This window comes from Rattus norvegicus, chromosome 19 (assembly GCF_036323735.1).
Source record: "Rattus norvegicus strain BN/NHsdMcwi chromosome 19, GRCr8, whole genome shotgun sequence".
Lineage (NCBI taxonomy): Eukaryota > Metazoa > Chordata > Mammalia > Rodentia > Muridae > Rattus > Rattus norvegicus.
In genome coordinates, this window is record NC_086037.1 from 54,221,014 (window position 1) to 54,228,452 (window position 7,439).

The following is a 7,439-nucleotide window of genomic DNA, read 5'->3' on the forward strand; positions in this document are numbered from 1 at the left end:
TGGAAAACAGATGGTAGCCCGGGACAGAATTCTTCATCTTTATTAGATGAAATTAAAAAAAAAAAACAATTGAGAGCAATTGATTCCCTCTGTGGTGGATCCAGGTCTAGGGGCATGAGGGATCTTCTCTGCATTGGCTGCTCCACGGGGCTCTCTATGTAAATCCAGACAGTGTAAGATTTTATATGGGGCTTGCAGAGCTAGCTCGGTGGTAGGAGCACTGACTGCTCCTGCAGAGGTCCTGCATTCGTTCCCAGCACCTATGTGGCGACTCACGACCACCTGTAACTTCACCCAATGACCTCTACTGCAGCCGACTCTCAGGCACCAGGCACACATACATGTAATTTTTAAAACTATTCTGGATAAATATAGGTTCAGTATGTGTGCGTGCATTTACACAGTTATCTTCACACAATTGATGGTGTGTATTTGTGCATGATTTCATACATCTTTATATAGCTGAGTTTGGGGAAGTCACATTTCAGTGGGAGAATTATAGATCTCTCACAACTACTAGAAAGTTACAAACTGGGCGGTACTGGAGTGGGAGGCACTGAAGCAGGAGGAACTGGAGTGGGGAGTACTGGTTCAACAAGAACAACTTAAAGCAGTCAGAAACGTTATGCCAGGTAAATAACATTTTCCTTTTCTATGTATTTTTGGCGTTCCATTTTTTTAGAGAATCAATATGTATTCTTCACATGAAATGAGTGGTCCCATCACGACATTATTATGGCATTGTTCTGTTATCCTCATCAATAATATAAAAAATGTTTCGAGTCAACATGGAACATCTTTGTACCTTTTCTGTTGGATGAAGTGCATGAAGTTGGGAAATAGCATCTGTAGATATGTGTGTATGCACATATGTGTACATATATGTGTGTATGCATATATGTGTGTATATTATATATATATATGCTTTTGTTTAAATGTCAGAATCTCACAATCTGAGGGATTAGCATCCCCCTTAAATTTGACCGAGCTCGTGATTCCTTCCCATCTAACTCCTCTTTAACTATCCAACTATACTGTTGTCCTTCTGACCATTTTTTTTCCGTACTTTCCGTAAAAGAGTTTGGCCAATGGAAAGGGAAAAGCTGAGGTAAACTTAGAAGGTTTAATCAAAGCTTTTTCTGGACAGCATGAGCAATCAGCAGACGTTGAGCTAGACCAAATGAAATGTCGTTCAGATGGAAACAGCCAGAGCTTGCAGCTTTCCCTACAGACAGCGTGACTCCAAAACGCACCCCCCCCTCCTCCTCGGCACAGGCTTCCCCAGCACTGAATGTGAACGAAGTCCGGGTTGTTGGCAGAAGCAGAGTCATGAGGGACGGGTGCTGAGCAGGGAAGAGTCGTACTACAGTTTGTCCTGGTTGTGCACAGAATGTGAGTCATAGAGAAGGCCGGGGGCCTATTTGACTGTGTGGAGGAGCTGTTCCCAGATCTCTCTTCTTACTTCTTCTTCTTTGGTAACAGTCTTCAGGCCTTAGAAAGTGTCTCATGCCTCAGTCCATGGACACGTCCTAATGTGTTGTGTTAAACCCCTGGGGAAGAACGTAATGTAAAACGGTGCCCATATCAGAAGGCTCCATTTAAAAAAAGTATGGCCCAATTTCTTCCCACCAGATATAGTGTGTGTTCTCAGTGCTGAGGGTTTATTAGTTATGACTGGAGGATAGGAAATTTATTAATTAAAAATGCCAAAACATGATTAATTAAACTAGATCAGTTACATTGCTTTTAGAATTAACTGTTTTCAAATAGCTCTCCAAATTTTACAGCCAGAGGATAGAAATGGAGCAATCCAAAAGTAATCCAACAATTCTCTTTTTAGACTAAATTTAAGTAGATTAATCTGTATCCTTCCTCATAGACTCTGCTGTCCAGTTGGTCATTAAAACAGAAAAAAAAATTTTACTCCTCAAAGAAAAAGTGTAACAATGTGGTTTTGAGTAGTTCTTAAATGTTGTCAAATCCACACTTTCTTATTTTGATATGCTGCCACCTCGCCATTTTGCTAACAAATGTCAGGAGATGTCTACCCAAAAGCAAGGCAAGGAGCAGCTCCACATATGTCTAGGGATAAGCAGACTTAGCGGAGTGAGAGGGAAGGTGAACTATCCAGAGACTGGTAATGGAAAAGCTGTTGTCACTTCTTTCTGAGCCGTAAGGACCAAAGAGAGCAGAGCCACTAATAAGAACGTAACCACGGACAGTCCAGCCTGTGCCATGAGACCAGAACATCGGTAAAACAGGATCTAATGTGAGGAGGAGACACTTACATCTCCCTCCTGCCTGCTGGCACCTCGGTGTGTAAGGAGATGCCCCTGAAGCATCCAGTAGAGGTCAGCTTCCCAGACAGATGGGGAGGCAAGAACAGATCCCAGAGTAAATACCAGCACACGGCCCATGTGCGTGCGGTTCTGCCCAGCTACCTATCCGTTCAAAGCAGCACTTATGACTACACACAGGAACCAAGGAGAGCGAAGAGCCAATATTGTTGATGTCCTGCTTGCAGTCATAAGTAAAGTGAACATCCCAGAGTTCAGAAACTGACACGGATACTCAAATTAGTGAGAGGTGAGGATTGAAACCATGATTCTGGAAGCAGTGGGTGTGGAAGGCCATCTCCTATGGTGACAGGGCAGAGTAAGGTTGGGAGTGGGGGACGGGCCCTAAAGACAGGGAAAATTTTAAATTGCTGTTCCTTGGGGAATGGGAAAACAGCATTAAATAGCCAGGGGTTGATTCTGTTTATCCTTTATCCATGTCTGTGCTCACATTTTTTTCTTATTCATTGTCCTGTGTTCAGCATAGAACCCTGTCACAAACCACTCCTTAGGACCTCTCTTGAAGCAAAGTACAGACTTTAATCCAGCCCTGAGTTCATATCTCTGCACTGACTGTGTGGTCTTGGGCGAGGTACTAAATCGAATGAGCCAGTTTCTGTCTCTGTCTCTCACTCTGTCTCTGTCTCTCACTCTGTCTCTGTCTCTCACTCTGTCTCTGTCTCTCACTCTGTCTCTGTCTCTGTGTCTCTGTCTTTCACTCTGTCTCTGTCTCACTCTGTCTGTCTGTCTCTGTCTCTCTGTGTCTCTGTCTGTCTCTGTCTCTGTCTCTCTCTCTCTAGTGTGTGTGTGTGTGTGTGTGTGTGTGTGTGTATGTGTTGTGTCTTTTGGGGAGAGAGCATTGGATGATTCTCATGTAGCCCAGGCTAGCTGGCTAGCTTCAAACTCGATATGTGGCAGAAGACGACCCTAAAGCCCAGCTTTCTCTCTCTCTACCCCTGAGGCACTGAGGTCACAGAGCTGCAGCACCACAGCCAGCAGGGATTAGTTTTCCTAATGACAAGTGGGGACGGCATAGCATCCGTCACGGCTCCTGCCCACTGACCCACGGTGGGTGGGTTTCTGTGAGAGCATCACATCTTAAAAATCTCATCAGCAGTCAGTTTATCGGCTTTCAGAGAGGATATGGTATTTTTTAATACATAGAAATCCATTCACGGGGAAGTCTCTCCACGTGGTCAGGAATGGAGCTGAGTAATTTTGGAATTTTAAAATGGAGTGTTAGGGGGCTTGGTTTTATGCATCTCTTAGGGACTGATGCGAAGAGCAATTCTCTAAGAGAAATTTCAGAAATAAAAACCAAAAGCTTTGTCAGGAACTGGTGCTGGGTGAGTGAGTGTATCCTCTCCCGAGGTGACAGCTTCATGTGTGAATTCCAATTTCTCTGTGCAAATTGTATGTTCTCCAGCATTCGGAGCCTTATAAGCATATACACGTGCATTTCTGTACTTTCCCAGATATTTTTCCTAATGGGTTTGTGTTTGAGGTTGCCCACCCATACCCAGAAAAGCCACTATCGCAGCAAACCCAGGAGACAGTAGAGAATGGCTTTGTGCTCCTAGATGCGGATTCCAAGTGTGGGTGCAGGAAGGGGGAGGTCAGAAAATAGGTTGTTATTTCCATTGCTGGCAATTTAGATTCCGAGGCATTTCATCTGCAGTTCCCTCAAGTGTTGAATTGAATAAAAGTAGTAGCAGCAACGGAGGGAAGGGTGGCTGGGGGAGGGGCTGCCAACCCTTGCAGCTAAATGCAAAGAGACAGACAGCTTGCAAGCATGCATCCTTAGCTCGGAAGAAAAGCCACAAGAAGCCCGAGAGCCAGCTTTTACTGAAACAAGACATCGCCACAGTGAAACAAAACACTGACCAAAATCCATCCACACTGGCAGCACAGTGCAATTGCTGTGGGTCTGAGCAGGGCGGGCTGGGTGGATGGCAGCGTGGGGGACAGGAAGGAATAGGACTTTGCCGCATTTACAGCCACCCATCTTGAGTGGCTGAGGACCAGGCATACTTCACGTGCGCCTGCCCTAAGAATGACTATGTCTGGGAAGATTTACTCCTCCCTTTACATTCGGTTCCACCAGCACTGGAATTTGCATTGCGCCAGGCACTGTGAAATACTGATTGTGTATGGGGGAAACCTATTGTTTACAAAGATACAATATTCCAGATTCCTTTTAGAAGACATTTTGAGCCAGTCTTCCTTTGAAATATTGTCACACATAGTGGTAAACATGAGTTCGCCCTTAAAGCTCTTTCTTTCTTTCTTTCTTTCTTTCTTTCTTTCTTTCTTTTTTTTTTTCTTCTCTAAACAAATAGTGTGCCTGGTGGGTAAAGCAAACACAGGGGAAATGAATCAGAAACGGTGCTGGAGGAATACCAGAAATCTAAACAGGGAGAAATAGTTGGATACCCATTTATCTTATTTGCTTAGGATCTTGAGAAAATGGCCTAATTAGAAAATCAAGGAAGGATGAAGATGTAAATTTGGGAGGAACGTTTCCCCTGTGCTTCTAGGATCGCAGCATTTCAACCCATTCATTGTTTATCATGGCCGATTTCCATAAGACTGCAACTTTCCTCTTGTCCAGATCCCAGCATTCCCTAATAGACCCTGATTGAGCTCATTACTAACAGAAGGTGCCGTGTTACGTGTTCTAACAGCCGGGAGCCGGAGAGATGGCTCAGCAGTGCAAAGCGCTTGCTGCTGTTACAGATGGCCTGGGTTCGAGTCCTACCACCCTCATGGAGGACCACAGCCATTTGTAACTCTAGTGCCAGGGGAACTGACTCCCTTTTCTGGTCTTCACAGGCAGCAGAAACATCCATGGAACATACACATCCATGTAGGAAAAACACCCATGGAAACAAGTGACTCTTCTTTAAAAAAGAAAAGGAATTAAATTTTCACTGTCCAAGCCAAGGGGTCCTTCATTAAAACACAGAGTTTAGACAGGGAGGTGAGCTATTCCTAAAGCAAATGCATTCTCCCAGTGCAACAAGAACGACTAACACAGGAGTCTGGAAATAGAAAGGAGACAGTGTGGCCTTCGCCTCACATGGGTCTTGGCTTATAATGAGCCATGCCATCTACCAGAGAAATAACCTGATTTCTTAATTTCCTGAAGCTTTTTTAAATGGGAGTATCAATACCTGCCGTGTGAGCACATGTGAAAATGAAATTAGAAAACACAAGTCTTTTTTTTTTTCGGAGCTGGGGACCGAACCCAGGGCCTTGCGCTTCCTAGGTAAGCGCTCTACCACTGAGCTAAATCCCCAGCCCGAAAACACAAGTCTTTAAAAGGCCTATATGGTATGTGCCTAACTGGGTAGCGTTTACCCTTCCCTGCTGGTCAACTAGAAGAGGGAAAAGGCTCCCTCTATATGGCCAGTGAGTGGAAGGCAGGGAGCATGTAGGGTACTTAGTCCATAATAAGAGTAAGGTTCATTTGGTTCTGAATTTATTTTATTTTTAACCGTCCATTGGCTAGACTCCCTTCTGATAACTGGGGCATCCTTTGTTTATCTCTTATAGGAAATGCCGAATGGTCATTCGTATACTTCCAGGGAGATCTGAAAGATCAGCCATTTGTAATTATGAAAAGTATTCTTTTTCTTCTGTTGGGGTTGAATTTGGTAACACAACTCCGGCAGCTGAGGCAGCCGGGCATGGTCCCACATACCTTTAATCCCGTACAGAGGAGGCAGAAGCAGGTGGATCTCTGTGAATTTGAGACCAACCTGGTCTACATAGTGAGTTCCAGGACACCAGTGCTACAATACTGAAAACTGTCTCAAAAAAACCCAGACAGACAAGCTGAGGTTCTGAAGATACTTACACTGTTCCTGTCTCCTTGCACACTGGTTCTCTGGCCACTGTCTCTATTTGTTGTGTATTTCAAATCTTTCTTGTGGCTGCTCTTGAGTTCCAGGTATTATTTTTTAAATATTTATTTCTTGACATACTATCTTTCAAAGTTTTGGGTTTTTTTTCTTTTTTTTCTTTTCTTTTTTTTGGACCTGGGGACCGAACCCAGGGCCTTGCGCTTGCTAGGCAAGCGCTCTACCACTGAGCTAAATCCCCAACCCCTTGGTTTTTTTTTTTTTTTTTTAAGTTGTGAAAACATCTTGTCATCCTCTCCTTCTGCTGCTATCTATAGTTTTTTTTTCTCATTTGTCATCATTCATAACTTTTTTCAGATCTTGCACCTTCTGGCCACAGAGTGATTCTGAGTCTAAAGACTCAACATCAAATACGGTCTTTACAGTATGACCAGACAGCCACAAAGGAGCTGCACAGACTGAGTAAACAGATAGAGAAGGAAGGGTAGCCCCAGTATATAAGTAACCTTTCTCATCCTGTGACAGCTGACAGAAGGAAGCAAGGACGTATCTGGACCACAGTTTGAGGAGTTATGGTCCACCACTGTAGGGGAGGATTGGAGGCGGGGATGGAAGGCAGGCTGGTGACATCTCCACACTGTGGAGGCAAACAAAGAACATAATCTATCCGCAACCATTAGACCTCAAGACTCACCCCTAGTGGCCCACTTCCTCCGGGAAGATTCTACCTCCGCGGGCTCCACAACCTGCCAGAACGGCACCACCAGCTGGGGTCTATGTGTGTAGACACATGAGCCTGTGGAGATATGGAGACACTTCACCTTCAAATCGCAAAACACAGGTCATCCGGAGGTCTTCTCTGGAGGACAGTAACCTGAGCACGCAGACCCGTCATGGCGCTCACACAGTATCCCAGGCACGCAGACCCGTCATGGCGCTCACACAGTCTCCCAGGCACGCAGACCCGTCATGGCGCTCACACAGTATCCCAGGCACACAGACCCGTCATGGCGCTCACACAGTATCCCAGGCACGCAGACCCGTCATGGCGCTCACACAGTCTCCCAGGCACACAGACCCGTCATGGCGCTCACACAGTATCCCAGGCACGCAGACCCGTCATGGCGCTCACACAGTATCCCAGGCACGCAGACCCGTCATGGCGCTCACACAGTATCCCAGGCACGCAGACCCGTCATGGCGCTCACACAGTATCCCAGGCACGCAGACCCGTCATGGC

At 45.4% G+C, this 7,439-nt stretch overlaps 1 long non-coding RNA gene across 1 annotated transcript; it reads right to left on the reverse strand.

Annotated features, from left to right (window-relative positions):
- Positions 1-1,104: 1,104 nt before the first annotated feature.
- Positions 1,105-7,109, reverse strand: LOC134483642 (uncharacterized). The gene is made up of 2 exons (XR_010060475.1): positions 6,894-7,109; positions 1,105-4,680 (listed from the first exon to the last, which is right to left on the reverse strand). It is a non-coding gene; the product is annotated as an uncharacterized LOC134483642 (long non-coding RNA).
- Positions 7,110-7,439: the final 330 nt, after the last annotated feature.